Source organism: Cervus canadensis, chromosome 17 (assembly GCF_019320065.1).
Source record: "Cervus canadensis isolate Bull #8, Minnesota chromosome 17, ASM1932006v1, whole genome shotgun sequence".
NCBI lineage: Eukaryota > Metazoa > Chordata > Mammalia > Artiodactyla > Cervidae > Cervus > Cervus canadensis.
The window spans coordinates 23,421,418-23,440,728 of NC_057402.1; the positions used below are offsets into that span (position 1 = coordinate 23,421,418).

General features: G+C 36.8%; 1 protein-coding gene and 1 non-coding gene across 2 annotated transcripts in view; one reads left to right on the forward strand and one right to left on the reverse strand.

Moving 5' to 3' along the window:
• Positions 1–19,311, reverse strand: part of LOC122455111 (protein only RNase P catalytic subunit) — a 118,895-nt gene that overhangs the window by 36,335 nt on the left and 63,249 nt on the right. The gene's annotated exons all lie outside the window — the stretch shown is intronic.
• Positions 12,862–12,968, forward strand: LOC122419822. The gene has a single exon (XR_006263043.1). It is a non-coding gene; the product is annotated as a U6 spliceosomal RNA (small nuclear RNA).

Genomic DNA, 19,311 nt, shown 5'->3' on the forward strand with positions numbered 1-19,311 from the left:
ATGACTAGCTGTTATTATTATTTTTAAGTTATAGACAGCAAAAAAAGTCATTTTATTTATGTTTCGACAGTACAGTATTATGAAATGATGACTAAAAATAATAAATGTTCAAAACTATGTTCAAGCTGGAAATTCTGGTCAAAGGCTGAATGAGAAAAGAAGTACAAGGCAAGGGGAAGTGAGTGAAAAAAGTTCTCTCCAGTGAGTTTGTTTCTCCAGCCCTGGCTGAATTTCATCCTAAGGTACCAAGAAAACATACACATACAATCATTCAGCCATTACTGGTTTTCTCTAAAGCAGGGAGGAGATAAACAAAGATGTTTGGAGATAAACAAAGATGATTGTGATTTTCAAAAAGGAAGGGAATATGGATTCTGAACACAACACCACCAGCTCAGAAAAGGAGCAAGACCAACAGGGGGCCACAGTAGTACATGACCAAGATCATGGCACAGGAGGGGCGTTACACAAGGCCTCTGGGACAGCCTCCAGAGGTGTGCCTGAGCACGCACATCACACAGTCACAACGGAGTAGAATACAGATGTCCACTGCCACTGCTGTATGATATTTCTAACCACATCTCTGTCTTTACGCCCTCTAGAGTCAAGCCCCAGGAGAGACTGTGCAACGGGCTAAGCATGTTGTGTGTGTGTGCGTCTTAAGTTACAGGGCTGGGACCCGGGTGAAGTGACTGAGGAACTGATTAGCCTTGAACACACAATATAAAGGGGCACCAAAAAACTCACTAATCAAGATAAGTAGTATGTTAATGCAGTATTTTTAAAAGTCAAAATTGATGCAAAAATCTATGACGAATAAAATATTAAAATTTAAAGAAAGTCACAAAACAGTGCCATGCTGAAGAATTGATGCTTTTGAACTGTAGTGCTGGAGAAAACTCTTGAGAGTCCCTTAGACAGCAAGGTGATCAAATCAGTTATTCCTAAAGGAAATCAACCCGGAATATTCATTGGAAGGACTGATGCTGAAGTTGAAGCTCCAACACTTTGGCCAACTGATGTGAAGAGCCAACTCGTTGGAAAAGACCCTGATGCTGGGAAAGACTGAGGACAAGATAAAGGGACAATAGAGGATGAGATGGTTAAACAGCAACATCGACTCAATGGACATGAGTTTTAAGTCAACTCGGAGACAGTGAAGGACAGGGAAGCCTGGCATGCTGCAGTCCATGGGGTCACATAGTCTGACACAACTTAGCAAATGAACAACAATGCCAAACTGTATTGGTGCCTGAGGCAAAAGAGAAAATCAATACTACTGATCCTTCTTTCTTTAAATTTTTGTTATTTTCTTCATGGATTTTTTACATTAATTGTAACTCTTAAAAATACTGCACTAAAACAGTCCTTAATTACTGAGGTTTTCTGGCATTCCCTGAAATGCTGTAGCTGGGATGAGTGACTCATTCTCTTCACCCCAGGCTCACACCTGCCCCTACTTGCTAGGGAGCAACAAGAGGAACTCTCAGGTGCCATTTCTGATTTCTCCTGTAGGAGGTGTGGCTCTAAAACAGGAAGTGAGTATGGGTGCTCCTTTCTGCCCAGAACACTAATCTAGCCACCTCCTTCCTCTCTCCTTCCTTTTGATCTTTCGTTTTCACCTTAGATATCACTTCTTCACTACTGATCTAGGTGTTCCTTCTCTGCCTTAGCGTTTAATACATACAGTTCAGTTCAGTACTCAGCCATGTCTGACTCTGTGCGACCCCATGGACTATAGCACGCCAAGCTTCCCTTTCCATCACCAACGCCTGGAACTTGCTCAAACTCATGTCCATCGAGTTGGTGATGTCATCCAACCATCTCATCCTCTGTCATCCCCTTTTCCTCCTGCCTTCAATCTTTCCCAGCATCAGGGTCTTTTCCAATGAGTCAGTTCTTCACATCAGGTGGCCAAAGTATTGGAGTTTCAGCTTCGGCATTAGTCCTTCCAATGAATATTCAGGACTGATTTCCTTTAGGATGGACTGGTTGGATATCCTTGCTGTCCAAGGGACTCTCAAGAGTCTTCTCCAACACCACAGTTCAAAAGCATTATTCTTCAGCACTCAGCTTTCTTTATATATAGTCCAACTCTCACGTCCATACATGACTACTGGAAAAACCACAGCTTTGACTAGATGGACCTTTGTTGGCAAAGTAATGTCTTTGCTTTTTAATATGCTATCTAGGTTGGTGATAGCTTTTCTTCTAAGGAATAAGCGTCTTTTAATTTCATGGCTGCAGTCACCATCTGCAGTGATTTTGGAGCCCCCCAAAATAAAGTCTCTGTTTCCATTGTTTCCCCATTTATTTGCCATGAAGTGATGAGACCAGATGCCACAATCTTAGTTTTCTGAATGTTGAATTTTAAGCCAACTTTTCCACTCTCCTCTTTCACTTGCATCAAGAGGCTCTTAGTTCTTCACCTTCTGCCGTAAGGGTGGTGTCATCTGCATATCTGAGGTTACTGATATTTCTCCTGGCAATACTGATTTCAGCTTGTGCTTCATCCAGTCCAGCATTTCGCATGATGCACTCTGCATATAAGTTAAATAAGCAGGGTGACAATACACAGCCTTGATGTACTCCTTTCCTGATTTGGAACCAGTGTGTTGTTCCATGTCCAGTTCTAACTGTTGCTTCTTGACCTGCATACAGATTTCTCAGGAGGCAGGTCTGGTGGTCTGGTAGTCCCATCTCATTATAAGAATTTTCCACAGTTTGTTGTGAGCCACATAGTCAAAGGCTTTGGCGTAGTCAATAAAGCACAAGTAGATGTTTTTCTGGAACTCTCTTGCTTTTTAACACATCAGCATATCAAAATACTTATCACCAAATACTTATCAATGTTTCACAATTTGTTAGCATGCTGTAAAGTGAACCTGGCAGAATGTGGAGCAAGACTGGGGGTGCAGTACTGAACAGTGAGCCTCAGAAAGACATATCCATGGCCTTAATTGGTGAATGAGATCTTATTTGGGAATAAATTTCAAGTGTAATCAAGTTAAGGATCTCTGAGATGACATCATTCTGAATTATCCAGGTGAGTCCTGCATCCAATAACCTTGTAAGAGACAGAAGGAAAGAAGCCAGGAGACAGATAAGGCAGTCACAGGAAGACAGAGGCAGGGGGTACTCAGACAAGTAGACTTGTAAGATCTTCTAAATCTAAGAATCTTTGTTCTAGTCACTTCCTGCCTAGTGGAAAAAAGTAATAATAACAGGGTCCATGTGGAAAGCCACCACTTAGGAAAGTTTTTCTGCAGTGTTTCTAGAAACTGATACCTCTACTTTCTAGGCAATAGACAAAAGAAGATACATTTTGATACAAGCAAGTAAGCATACATAAATTCACCAGTAAATTCACTGTGGTATTATAAAATTCATAGTACCAGCCTGTCTCTAGAAAATACATGAGGCTGTGTCTAACATGTAGGGTGCTGTTAGATGTGGACTCCATTCGTAATGTCATGGTCACATAGGAAATGGTAGCTGAGCCAAATTATGCAGGTAGGATCCAAACTATCTTCTGAATGGCCACAAAACACTTTTCAAATGTAGAAAACACTTTCAAATGTTAGAATCTGTTTACACCCAGAGTCTAAACACTTTCAAATGTAGGCCCTAGCTTTCATGTATGCTTTATGTCACTTTGTAGAAAAAAATGTCACTATAGGTCCATCTCACTCTATCCTTAATTTGCTGTTAATTTACAAAAGGGGCTTAGAAAAGTCTATGAGTAGTACTTCACGAGTTCTTGAAGAAAATGTAAGTATTCCAAAATAATGACGTTCCAATTTCATACCTATTTCCTAGTGGTTAATTAAAAAGGGGGACAGTACAACTAAAACAAAGGGATACATCTTGATTGTATGGCACCAAAGAGTGTTATTTACATCTCTAAATTACTTTTATAAGACAAAATACTTTGGATAAAAAGGAATTTTTTTTCCCACTGAAGTTTTATTTGCTGATCACAAAACTATTTTATTGAACAGTCCAGTATATGATAAGAGTTGGGTTGCATACAGATAATACATGGTAGATCCAAACCCCATTAACTATGGTATGAGCTCTTAACCAGTCTGTCATCCTGTCTCCCACATTACTATTCTGCTGGTGTTAGAATAAGCTACCCTTGTAATAGGGAAGAACAAATCTAAATCCTTATTGTATTTGTTTATTTTACATTAACCTCTGTATTCTATTGCTTTTGCTGCCATCCCTAAAAGGATGTTGCCTGTAGCTTAAAGTATATATAATGGTCCATTTCTGGGAACCCTGCCTCCCATGCCTATGTTAAACTAAAATCTTTAAGTTCACAGGAAACATCCTGGCCAGGCCCACCTGTGAAGGGCTGCAAGAAAGAAAAAATTAGCACATCCCCTCTAAAGTCTGGCCAGAACCAGGAAATATTTGCAACAACTTACTGTTTTTTTTTTGTTTGTTTTTGCTTTACTTCTTTACCCTTCTCTCTGTTCTGAAAAAGAAGTAGCACCGACACTTGGGCAAATGATTTTGGGGCCACCAGTCCATTATCTTTGCAGTCTGCTGGCTTTCCCAATAAAGTTGCTATTCCTGGCCCCAAAACCTTGCCTCTTGAATGTATTGGCCTGTAGAATTTGAACTCAATAACACCTGAGCTTGTTCACCAGTTCAGTTTCTAAATTTATTTATTCAAAATATTTAATACTACTGTACTATGTGAGAATGTGTTGGATGGACTATGAGGGTGAAAGACACACTGAAAACTGTAAGGAGTAGAATGATAAGTGGTAAAGAAAAGACATGTACATTAATAACTATAACATAAGGTAAAGAGTGCCAAGTGCTACAAGAAAAAGAGAAAATACTTTTCCAAGGGATTCCAAGGAGGGAGGGACTAGTTTTAGCTTGAAAGAAGAGCGTGGTGGAATCAGGGACAATTTTTGAGATATGCCTATGTGCCATCTCAAAGTCAGCTCAATAGAGGATGTAAGCAATGGAGTAGTGATGATGGTGATACACATCTACTCTTAATTGATTCTTTACCACTGAGCCACCAGGGAAGCCCATTCTTTTATTTAATTCTCATTAAAATTCAATGAGTTGGCAGCCACTAAAAAGAATGAAATAAGACCATTTGCAGCAACATGGATTGACCTAGAGAGTGTCATACTAAGTGAAGTAAGTCAGACAGAGAAGAAATATCATAGGACATGCCTTAAATGTGGAACCTAAAAAGAAATGATACAAATGAACTTACTTACAGACGGAAAGAGACTCACAGACTTAGAAAGCAAACTCATGGTTGCCAAGGGGGAAGGGATAGTTAAGGACTCTGGAAAGGTTATATACACACTACTATATTTAAAATGGACAATGAGCAAAAACCGATTGTATAGCACATGGAATTCTGCTCAATGTTAATGTGCCAATCTAGATGGGAGAGGGGATTTGGTGGAGAATGGATGCATGTATATATATGGCTGAATCCCTTCACTGTTCACCTCAAACTATCACAACACTTTTAATTGGCTATACCCCAATACAAAATGCTTTTGGTGCGAAAAAAAATTAAATTAAAAAAAATCCAATGAGTAGGTATTTATCCTCCTTTTATAGATGAAGTTATCAGAGAGATGTAAGGTCACTCAATTAATAAATGATCGCTCATGGGTCAAGTACATAATGCCAAAATGTATGCTATGGCTAATATAAGGGATGCTTCTGATAGAGCATCAAGTTATAGATCTAATGGGTAGAAAGGAAGAATTTTATTTGGTTCTAGTTTGGGGAATAGGTAAGAAAACATAGTGAAGAAAATATGGATGAGATAGGAATTCACATTTTGGAAATAGAATAGTTGGTTTGCTTTGTCAATTACAGAATTCTTAACTGAGGGATGGTTTTGCCCCATGATATCTGGCAATGTCTACAGACACTGGTATTCACAACTGCGAAAGCTGGGGAGGGACTGCTACTGGCATTTAACTGGGGAGAGGCCAGGGATCCTGATAAACATCCTACAATGAATCCCATAACCCCGCAACAAAGAATTATCTGGCCTAAAATGTCAGTAGTACCAACACTCGTTGTTAAGGTAGAACCAGGAATGATATGTTTTAGAAAGTGAGTTAGAATGAAGATGAAAAGTCAACAGATGATGGACCTAGAAATTATATTAAGTGAAGTTAAGTCAGACAAAAAAAAAGACAAGTATCACATGATATCATTTATATGTGGAATCTAAAATATGATACAAATGAACTTGCAAAATAGAAACAGACTCACAGACATAGAAAACGAACTTATGGTTACCAAAGGGTAAAGAGGGGTGAGGGATAAATTAGGAATTTGGCATTAACAGATACACATTACTATATATAAAATACACAACCACCAAGCACCTACTATACAGAACAGGGAATGATATTCAGTATCTTGTAATAATCTATAATGGAAAATAATCTGAAAAAGAATATACATACATATAAATGAATCACTTTGCTATATACCTGAAACATTATAAATCAACTATAAGTCAATAAAAGTTAATTTTTTTAAAAAAAGGATGAAGATGAAAGGGGTAGTGGGTTAATTCAGTACACAAAAAAGAAGAAACTCTGTAGCTCAAAGCTGGCCAATTAGAATGAGAAGCAAAAGGAAAGAACAAGAGAAATAGAGAAAAAAAAAGAGAATGAGAAAGAAAAGGCTGCAGTGGGGTGGGGGGTGAGTAGAGAGAAGAATAACTACTCTTCTTTTTACAGTTTCCAATGCATGGAAAGAAGAAGAGAGCATAAGAAAAGAAAGCCAAATGAAAGTTTTTATTTCAGAATTAAAAGTAGAAACAGGGAAAAAAAAACAAAACAAACAAAAAAACCCAAAAAATAAAAGTAGAAACAGGAGAATCAAGAATATACTCTTCCCAAAGGAGGCTAGATGTAAGAACTTGAAGTTACACTGTTGTGCTGAATGCACAATGACAGGAATGTGCATAGAATACTCTTTTAACATAGTAAATATTGCAAATAATAGCAAGATATTTTGGTGAGGTTTGTGGGAAAACAAAAATAACACAAAAAAACCCAAGGGATTAAGATAGATTGATGTATTATAAATTATTTTAAAATTTGTTTTTTTTATACTAACAAAACAGGTCTATTACACATATTTTAAGAATAAGTGAGTTAAAAATGTAATAATCTAACTTTAAATTGTTTAACTAACCTGGCTTTCTGGACCAAGGTGGCCAAGGTTCACTTGCTTTACTAAGAATAAATTCAGGAAGAAGCAAGATTTTCTAAATTTAAAAAAAAAAAAAAAGGAAAAAAATGACCTGACTTCTTAAAAAACTCAAAATTTCTATATACCAAAGTTCATGAAAAAAAAGTGAAGTGTTAGTTGCTCAGTCATGTCCAGCTCTTTGCATCCCCATGCACTGCAGCCCGCCAGGCTCTTCTGTCCATGGAATTCTCCGGGCAAGAAGACTGGAGTGGGTAGCCACTCCCTTCTCCAGGGGATCTTCCTGACCCAAGGTTTGAACACAGGTCTCCTGCATTGCAGGAGGATTCTTTACTATCTGAGCCACCAGGGAAGCCCTAAGCAACATTAAAAGGCAAATTGGGAATATATCTACAATAAATATCGTAAGGGCCAATTAGTTAATTTACAAAGAGTGCATACAAAGTTCAGTTCAGTTCAGTTGCTCACTCGTGTCCGACTCTTTGTGAACCCATGAATCGCAGCACGCCAGGCCTCCCTGTCCATCACCAACTCCCGGAGTTTACTCAAACTCATGTCCATCGAGTCGGTGATGCCATCCAGCCATCTCATCCTCTGTCGTCCCCTTCTCCTCCTGCCCCTAATCCCTCCCAGCATCAGGGTCTTTTCCAATGAGTCAACTCTTCGCATGAGGTGGCCAAAGTACTGCAGTTTCAGCTTCAGCATCAGTCCTTCCAATGAATACCCAGGACTGATATCCTTTAGGATGGACTAGTTGGATCTCCTTGAAGTCCAAGGGACTCTCAAGAGTCTTCTCCAACACCACAGTTCAAAAGCATCAATTTTTTGGTGCTCAGCTTTCTTCACAGTCCAACTCTCACATCCATACATGACCACTGGAAAAACCATAGCCTTGACCAGACGGACCTTTGTTGGCAAAGTAATGTCTCTGCTTTTCAATATGCTATCTAGGTTGGTCATAACTTTCCTTCCAAGGAGTAAGCGTCTTTTAATTTCATGGCTGCAATCACCATCCGCAGTGATTTTGGAGCCCAAGAAAATAAAGTCTGACAGTTTCCACTGTCTCCCCATCTATTTCCCATGAGGTGATGGGACCAGATGCCATGATCTTAGTTTTCTGAATGTTAGCTTTAAGCCAACTTTTTCACTCTCCTCTTTCACTTTCATCAAGAGGCTTTTTAGTTCCTCTTCACTTTCTGCCATAAGGGTGGTGTCATCTGCATATCTGAGGTTATTGATATTTCTCCCAGCAATCTTGATTCCAGCTTGTGCTTCTTCCAGCCCAGCGTTTCTCATGATGTACTCTGCATATAAGTTAAATAAGCAGGGTGACAATATACAGCCTTGATGTACTCCTTTTCCTATTTGGAACCAGTCTGTTGTTCCATGTCCAGTTCTAACTGTTGCTTCCTGACCTGCATACAGGTTTCTCAAGAGGCAGGTCAGGTGGTCTGGTATTCCCATCTCTTTCAGAATTTTCCACAGTTTATTGTGATCCACACAGTCAAAGGCTTTGGCATAGTCAATAAAGCAGAAATAGATGTTTTTCTGGAACTCTCTTGCTTTTTCGATGATCCACGGATATTGGCAATTTGATTCTGGTTCCTCTGCCTTTTCTAAAACCAGCTTGAACATCTGGAAGTTCTCGGTTCACGTATTGCTGAAGCCTGGCTTGGAGAATTTTGAGCATTACTTTACTAGCATGTGAGATGAGTGCAATTGTGCGGTAGTTTGAGCATTCTTTGGGATTGCCTTTCTTAGGGATTGGAATGAAACTGACCTTTTCCAGTCCTGTGGCCACTGCTGAGTTTTCCAAATTTGCTGGCATATTGAGTGCAGCACTTTCACAGCATCATCTTTCAGGATTTGAAATAGCTCAACTGGAATTCCATCACTTCCACTAGCTTTGTTTGTAGTGATGCTTTCTAAGGCCCACTTGACTTTACATTCCAGGATGTCTGGCTCTAGGTGAGTGATCACACCATTGTGATTATCTGGGTCACAAAGACCTTTTTTGTACAGTTCTTCTGTGTATTCTTGCCACCTCTTCTTAATATCTTCTGCTTCTGTTAGGTCCATACCATTTCTGTCCTTTATTGAACTCATCTTTGCATGAAATGGTCCCTTGGTATCTCTAATTTTCTTGAAGAGATCTCTAGTCTTTCCCATTCTGTTGTTTTCCTCTATTTCTTTGCATTGATTGCTGAGGAAGGCTTTCTTATCTCTCCTGGCTATTCTCTGGAACTCTGCATTCAAATGGGAATATCCTTCCTTTTCTCCTTTGCTTTTCACTTCATATACAAAGTAAATAAATATTAATAAGCCCAATAGAAAAAAGCATAAACATATGAACTTACAGAAATGATAGGAATTCAAAAAACTGTTAACAAACATATAAAAATGTCAGCCTCATCATTTATTTTTTAAAACACCTAAAAATATTTAGATTCAATACAATCCCTATCAAAATCTCAGATGGCTTCTTTTTAGAAACTGACAAGCTGATTCTAAAAATTCACATGGACTCAGAATAGGCAAAACAATCTTGAAAAAGAAAAAGCTGGAGGACTTATACTTGCCAATTTCAAAATCTACTACAAAGCTACAGTAATCGAGACTGTATGGTACTGGCCTCAGAATAAACATAAAAATCAATTAAACAGAACTGAAGGTCCAGATCCAAACCTTCACTTATGTGGTCAATTGATTTGGGGAGGGTGGGGGTGGGGGGGAGGGTGTGGTCAACTGTTTTTTAAAAAGAGTTCTAAGGTAATTAAATTGGGGAAAGAATTGATTTATCAACAAATTATGCCAGACAACTGAATATCTATAAACTAAAGAATGAAGTTAGGTCCATACTTTATGCCATATATAAAAATCAGTTCAAACTGATCAAAGATCTAAATGTAAGAGCTGAAACTATAAAACTGTAGAAAACAAGCCACAAATTTTATGATCTTAGATTAGGCAATGGTTTCTTAAGATACAAAACAAGAGAAAAAAATTAGATAAATTGGACATTATCAACATTCAAAATTTTTGTAGTCTCAAGGACACATTAAGAAAGTAAAAAGAACCATAGAATGGGAGAAAATTTTTACCAATTCTATATCTGATAAAGGTTCAGTATCCAAAATATATGAAAAATATTCTTACAACTCAATAATAAAATTAACCCAATTTAAACATGGGCAAAAGATCTGAATAGCCATTTCTTCAAAGAACATAAGCAAATAGATAATAAGCCTATTAAGAGATGATCAACATCATTAGCCAACAGGGCAAATCAAAACCACAATGAGATACCACTTTACACCCACTAAGATGACTAAGACAGTAACAACTGTGAGTGAGAATATGGAGAAATTAGAATCCTTATATATTTACTAGTGGGAATGTAAAATGGTGTGGTCACTTTGGAAAACAGTCTGATAGTTCCTCAAATGATTAAACAGAGTTACCATATGACTTGGCAATTCAATTTCTAGATACGCAGCCAAGAGAAACAAAAATACATATCCACACAAAAGTCTGTACACAAATATTCATACAATTGTTATTCATAATAACCCAAAAGTGAAAATAATATAATTGATAAATGTATAAACAAAATGTGGTATATCTATACAATGGCATATTATTTGATGATAAAAAGAAATGAAGTACTGATACATGCTACAACATGGATAAACCTTGAAAACATGCTAATTAAAAGAAGCCAATTGTGGTGATCATTTCACAGTGTATACAAGTATCCAATCATTTCGTTGTACACCTTAAACTATGGTGTTATATGTCAATTATACTTGAATTTAAAAAAAGAGAAAGAAGCCAGAGATAAGAAGTCACACATGGCATGATTCCATATATGATTTGATCAAAATGGCTATATTTCAGGAAAGCAATTTGACAAATGTATCAAGAACCTTAAAATGTTTATAGCTTTTGATTCAGAAAGCTGAACCTATTATGTCATAGATTCACATCCAAGATATTCTTCACATCACTGTTTTTAATATTAAAATACAGAAACAACCTAAATATTGAATAAGAATGTGGCTATATAAACAACAGTTCCCAAAACAAATTCTATAAAAAGTCTCACCAGATGGGAAAAGCCAAAAGCAAAGTAAAATCTCTACTCCCTCTCCCATTCTCTCTAGCTATAGATATGGGAAAAATTGAATGATACAAAAAAAAACCCAGAAATACACCAAAATGTTAATACTGAATGGTGAGATTGTGTATTTTTTATTTTTTCTTAGAAATTTTATTTGCCAGATTTTTCTGAATCAACATATTAAAAAAGGCTTTTAAAGGTATCAATAACATCAAAATATCAGAATTAGTTTACATCACCTCAACTAAACAACTAAATAAATTTAAGGAATCAGTATTTCTCGAAAGCGGAAAGTCTAAAGACAGGAAATTAAGCTGAGATTGCACCTCTCTTCAGTTCCTCTCAGGAAAATGCTAGAGCACTCAGAAAAACCACAGCACCCTCTTTTGGAAGAAAGGCATTGCTGTTCATGGGGAGCCTGATGGAATCATTAAGTTTTTAGAGCTGAGAGTCTTTAAAGATTATTAAGCCTGGTCTTCTCCTTTTATCAACAAGGGAACTGGGGACCCAACATCACAAAGGGAGGTAGCAACAGAGTTGGGAACAGAGCCCCACTTCAGATCCTAACCAGAGTTTATTTTTTCTGATCTTTCCATCTTTTATTCAACAAATTTTTTTTTCAACAAATTTTTTTAAAGACAAAAAATAATAACTCTTCTAATCTTTAGTAAGTATGAAGGCCTATACTCATTAGGCAGTCTAGGCACCCAGCCATTTAAAAGTATTGTTTTAGAAAGACATGTCCATTCTTGCCTATTGCTTGACACAAATCAGAATAAGAATTTATAAAACTTCACAACTTCTGCATTTGTCTATTGATAATAGACATTTGTCTATTGATAATACCTTCTTCTTCTGAAACAGTACATAACTCTTTCCCAAAATATAAAATACTACAGGTATTGCTATTTTGGCTTTTCCCAAAGTAATATAGGTATTGTTATTTTGGCTTTTATCATTTTCCTACTCCTAGATCTGAAATAGTACCCTGCTTCACTGACAGACAATATTCTTTGAAATACCCTGTGTTTTCCTCATCATCGAAAGATGATTGACAAAAGAAACAAATGAATATTTTGATAAGTGAAAAGGATGAGGTGTAGCTTTTATCATCAACAGCACTGACAGTCTTTAAAGTATACAGAGAAGGTGCCCTGGCGATATTTTCTCTTGGCTGATAGCTGTCTACTGATGAATCTATAAAGATAATCACTCATTATTTTGACAATATTTACTGAGCAGTCATTATGTGCAAGGCATGGTTTTAAGTGCTCAGAATACAGCAGTGAACAAAAGGGGTAAGGTCCCTATTCTCATGGAACTTATATTCTTGGTAGGTGGGAAACTGTTAGTAAACAAAAACAAGTAAATGAGTAAGGTGATTGCAAGGCATGAATAAAATGATTATCTAAGAAAAACATTAAAAAATAATCTTGTCAGTGTTATACACCCACTAAAAATGCTGATCAGTTTCATGGTGGCATCTGAGCCAGTCCTATTAAGATGTAATGTGAGTGTTCACTTTGGCAGTACATATACTAAAATTGGAATGATACAGAGAAGATTTGCATAGCCCCTGTGCAATGATGACACGCACATTCGTGAAGCATTCCATATTTTTACCAAAAAAAAAAGATGCAATGTGATGTGGTCGTGAAGCCTACAGTGTGTGACTTGCTCTGCTGAAGAAAACTGGAGGAGGTGAACTGTTTTGCTCCTTTTATCAAAAACTCAGTAGGCATGTCTTAGTCTTCCAGGGATTCAAATCAATCTATTTATCCAACACCTGAATTAGGCAACACTTAAGGTATTTCTAGCTAGTCACATATGTAGATTTTTCAAGACAATTAATATTTATTAACATGAGCCTCTTCCTCCAAAATTGTGTCATTGTCGGAATTACTAGTTATTTTTGCTACCCTTGCCAAATTCCCAATCTAAGTTTTTGCTATGTGCTGGTCAACACATAACTAGAAGCTAAAAGTTAAAAATAAAAACCACCCAGATGTATCTGAAATCAGATATATTTTGTATGACCTGGGGCTTCTCCTTATCCACTTTCTGGATAAAATACACTAACTGAAATCAGAGAATGAGATGAAGCATCTTCATGGTCCAAAATTAAAAACATTCTGTGAGTGGTGAAAGAAAGCATATAGCTGTCTTCTGACAAATAAATAAGAGACCCTTTACTCTTCATAAATAGGAACATCTTTCCAGTTACTCAGACAAAAGTCTTTCTTCTAGCTAATAAAGTAAAAACTTCAATTCATAACAACTAGTCAATTTCTTCATTTGTGCATGTGTGTGTATGCATGCATACAGGTGCACATACACAATTTTACAGCTTTTAATTAATACTGCAATCAGGATACAGAACAATTCCACCAAAGATCAACTTTTAATTTTTATAACTGGACTCATTAATATTTTAACACTAGCATGTAGTTTTAATTTTTACAAGTGAAATTTAAAGATCTTACCTGTTCTAGAGTGTTCTAGCAAAAAATGAGAGAAGACAAACTGGTAAAGCCTGAAATTAGAAGAAGGGCAGCAGAAAAGTAATAAAATACACTCGATATTGGTATAGGGAATATAACCCAACTCTGAGTGTAGACGAAAAGTGATTGAAAGAGAAAAAATGGGAAGTTTCTGACAAGGAAATGAAGAATAAAAATGGCCTCAACACGAAAGGGTATAATTAGGGTTTGCTGTGATGAATATCACTACTTCTTTCACATTCATTAGGAAAATTTGACTGCTATGTCAGCACTTTCAGACATTGGAAATTTATGAGGAGGAATGGTATACCCATTAAGTTTGAAAGTCTAGAACTATGCTGTCCAACATATTGGCTACAAGTTACTACTGAGCACTTGAAATAGAACTAATCAGAATTGAGATGTACTGGATTTCCATGAAAATTACTATATAAATAGAATATAAAATATTTCATTAGTAATTACTAAAGTATTAATTACACGTTGAAATGATATTTTAGATTACAATGGGTTAAAAAAAAAGCTAAAGTTATTTTACCAAACAGGTGAACTTTTCACTTTTAACATTTTTAATGTGGCTACTAGAAGATTTTAAATAACATTATATTTCTATTGGACAGTGCTGATTAGAATGTCCCTCTAGAATGTCACTGGTCTACTCTGTGAAAACCACTTCATACAGGCCAACAGCACTGTAGGAAAAGGCTTGTGATATGGGTAAAGCCTTGCATGAGTCAGTCAGAAGTGGTTATGCCTACACACTAGAGTTCAGTCAGTTTTGGCAGAAACGAAAATACTGATCAAGAGAGAATAGGTATAAATATAGATATCTGTAATCTATTTTGAAATGCAGAAAAAGTCCACATAAACTTATGAATGGACATAAGACAGAACAACAGACACCTAATGAAAAAAATATAGTAAAACGGTAATAGTAGAATCAAAGAGTTGAATATGTAGATATCCACTATAAAATTCTTTAAACTTTGATGTACTTTTAAAATTTTCATAATAAAATGTTAAAAAAAAAAAAAACTAACAGGAAGGTTGCAGTTGTATGGAACAGTAGAATAAGGATAGAGTTGGGGGGGTTAGGAGCCCATTAAGAGATACTCTCACTGTTAAAATGTTGTATACTTTGCATTTCTTTCTTGGTGGAGAACAGGACAATGATCTATTTATGTATTTACGGTAATACTGAAGGAGATACTTTTTCCTGATGACTATAGTTCTTAACTCTTAAAATCTGATTTCTGTTTTCAGGAAGTAAGGCTTCTGGTAAAGTAAAATTATAAGGGCTTTTATATAATGCTCAAGAACCTTTTTTGAGAGAGAGTTGAAAGGTCTACACAAAAATATTTCAGCCTTTATCTCATGTATTGATTGATGTAACATGCCCCAAAGGTGCTAGGTGTCCTTAGGTAAATAGTCTGGCAGTATATTCTTGCTTAACATATTAGGTCCTTATCCCTAAAGAAAAAAATAAAAGAAAAACAATCACCATAAGAGGCCTCCATGTGATATTAATACCAGGAAACCTTAGGGGTTAAAAATCAACACACTAAATGCAATACATTCACGTGTTAGAATTTGAGCACTGCTAAATGGCAAACAAATGGCAAATAGATAATCTCTGAAGGGAAAAATCTTCTGATCAACCCTCTCAGTGAACAATGGCACACTTAGAAGTAATTCATATAAATTATGTATCTTAAAATGGATAGGGAATGGACCTTGAGAAATAGTCCAGTTTAGTTCCATAGTCTCAGGAACACAAAAAACTCAGGACTCTCACTTTCAAAAGGAGAGGATTGAGGCCCAAAGAAGCTCCGCTGTCTTACAGTCATCTAGTCAATAAATGGTGGGGGAAGGGGCACAGTTTTCCTGCCATCTGATAGATGATGGTGCTGCTAGTCTACAAACTTATGATAAAGAAGAGAGGGATTTCATGTTAGGGGTAAACACTCAGGAATGATCCCCACAATGAGCTACAAAGGTTCAAACTTGACACTGATTGGTGGGGATATGAAGTTGCATTAAAAAACTATGGGCCCGAACAGTGTAGACCTGGCCAGTACCTGTCAGAGATCCCAATCAGTCAACAGTGAGCTACTGACAGACTCTGAGGTTGCATGTTTGACACTATCTTACCCCTCACTCTACAGCATGGCCCTGTTCTCACTGGGGAGGGAAGGAAGCAGAACACCAGGGTCCTCCGACCCACTGAGAGAATTCACTAGCAGCATTCCCTCCCTCCTCTGCCATCTATGACCTCAAGGCTTCAGGGATATGAAAAGCTCTTGTTATTCACCAGAAACCCTGGAGAACCAAAAGGTACATTGTCCCCCATAAGCACCACTATCAAAGTGATGTGAGGTGGCTTCCAGAGTGTTTTGCACAAGCTTCAAAACACTTGAGTCAAACATCCATTCAACAGTTTTCGCATACTCACCACAGGCCAGACACTGTTGGACATTGAGATTTCTAAAATGAAGAACAGTCCCTTCTATTAAAAAACTTAGACAATTCAATCATATGACTGATGCTATGACAGGGATGAAAGCAGGCTGCTTGGAAAGCACACAGACGAGAACGATGTAGGGGGAGAAAGAGGACCTTCTGAGGGGTGGGGCAGGCAAAGAGATGGGGGAACTGCCTAGAGAGGATTCCAAAGGTGAGCTATGGAGAGTGAGAACAAAGAGCCACACTAAAGAAGCTATGCATACAAGGACACACAACCACGGTGATAACAAGTTTGAACTCATCGGCAGACTATTTTCTGTTTTAAGATCATGTCAACAGCTAATTAAAATAAATGAACAGACACTGCTGATGGCTTTCCTTTCAATTCTGAAGCTGTTTTCCTCTGTTAAAAGAGATGTATTGGTAAGGTCCCTAGAGAGAGAGGGACTTATCTTAATGATAAGATAATTAATGATTAGAGAGCCTAGGGCTGCAGCTCAAATCTGACATTTACTGGTTGTAAATTTATCAAAGGCAAGTTTCTTGAATTCTCTAACCCTCAGTTTCTCCATCTGCAAGGTGAAAATAATAAGACTCTTATGAGGATTAAATGAGATAATGTATGTACGGTACTCAGAGTAGTTTCTGGCATGTGTGAAATTCTTAGTAAGTGTTAGCTAAAACTAAGAAAAACAATATTAATAATATTGTAAATAAACTAGAAACACCATAAATGTTTATTACTTCTGAGTAACTGGACAGAAAGAGTAGTTTGAACAATTAGGAAAATCTAAGAAATGTTACTTGCAGTTTCTATGCAGAGTTACTGGTACAATTAACACACTGATTGTATTCTGTCTGTAGACATTTATCTTTTTCTCTTATTTCCCCTAGGAGACTATAAAATCCTTCAGGAAAGAGACTATGCCTCTTTCACCTTTGTACTTTGGATACATTCTGTACAGGGCCTTAAGGAAACTCTGATGAATATTTGAAGAATAAAATGATTACAACATTCTGATTAATATAATTGGAATCAGTGGGGATAGAGTAAACGAGTTTGGTATCACTACTCCATGCTCTAAAACATATACTAAAGTCATAAAGTGATTAGAATGTGACTTATTAAAGAAAAGAACAGTATTCTTAAGAAGTAACTCGGTGACTAAGAAGGCAGGAGTCTTGACACAGGCCTTTAGTGTGTGCACAGAATTCAACATTAGATCTTGCGGTCTATTGACCCATTTCTTTTTCAGTAGAAAACTTTTTTTTTTCTCCTTTCTTTCACAAATCTCCCAACGTTACTTTCCAGTAACATGATCATGTGGCATGAGCATCACCTTTAACAAAGGTTTAGGGTGGAAGAAAAAAAATGAAAAAGGAGAAAGGTAAGCAAGTAAAATGCTACAATGTAAGTTGTTTCTCTGCAGGAAGCTTTTTGTGGTTGCCAGATTAAAGGAGATAACAGATACTATTTATGAACTACAAAGCTCAAGATTTAGTGGTTCAGAATTTAATGAACCAATTCAATTAGAAAAAAAAACTTTAGGATGTTCTAACTTTATTTTCAAGGTAAATTTTTTTTTAACCTCAATACAAAATGAATTCTACCAAAAGAACATCTTTACACTAAAATCTATGTTATTAATGACAAGAATCAAGCAAAAGTGGATAAAATGTAAATCTATATTAATATAATTTCTTTGCTCTTGTAGACTAATTTTAAGAAAGTACAAAGAGAATTTCACTATTTAAAATTACTCTTAATTTACTCTAAAAAGAATTCAGGATTAAAATACACTAAGGAAAAAAAGGAAACAATTTTCAGTATCTGTTACAGCTTTTTGTGTAACAAGTGAACAGTAACTGAGGCCTTAGAAAGTTCAAAAGACAGTTATGTTTTAGGGTAGTATCTCCCCAAGTATAGCATGAAGGACATACTAGTCCTTCAAAATACTCTGTGAATAAAAGTTCCATAGTCACACAATAGATCCTCTTTTGGGAAATATCTGCTGCATACACTGTATTCTCCTTCCCTCCATACCTCTTGTTTTGGCTAATTCCTCCATTTATGAGTTGAACCCTATCGATTTCTACTCTCTCAAGTACTCTACACTGCCATTCACTCCTTTTCTCTTACACCGTCAGCTTCAACCCTTCATCTGGATCCTCTCCTACCTGACCACACACCTCATTCCCCCTTCAGATACCACCCTGTTCCTATACTCCTTGCCTTACTGTCCTGCCTCAATTTCCTCTACTCTTTGTAAAATAAGAAATTATATATTGCTCTCTGCCCTTGGTTCCTGTCACAGAGCTCCAAAAACCCTTATAATTTCCTAAGTGATAAAGGTACTAAGGTCATCTTTTGTTCTAATCTTTGGTCTCTGATCCCAGTTCTTGAAACAGAGCTTCTAAATCCCTTGGAATTTCCAGGGTGTTAGATGCATCTTTTATTCTCATGAGGTAGGTTCCTAGAGTGCTTCAGGATAGGGGCTGGTCACCAGAAAGACCAAGCCATGTTTAGAAGCTTGAAATTTTCAGCCCCAGCCCACTTCCATCCTCTAGGAGGGCAAGAGGAGCCAGAAATTGATTCTATGATGATGGATCATGCCTGTGTGATGAAGCCTGCACAAAAATCCTAAAAGGATGGGGTTTAAGAAAATTTTTGAGCTGGTGAACATATCCAGGTGCAGGGAGGGTGCTGTATTTAAAATTTATCAAACAAATGTTATAGTAAACCAAACTTCTTTGGTTTTGAGTTATATAAATGTTTGGTTGTTCTGTGTGTGCTGTACTGACATAAAAATAAGAACACATGGAGAGGACAAAAGGACACATTTTATGGTTTCTAAAGTGACACAAATAAATGTAAATAAAGCTCTATCAATATTTTACTTATTCTTTCTACTATTAAATCTTGGAATATCTTAATTTTTAAGTGAGGTAGCAACAGCTTAAACTTTCAGATTTTTTTTTTTTTTGGCAGGGGGCAGCGGG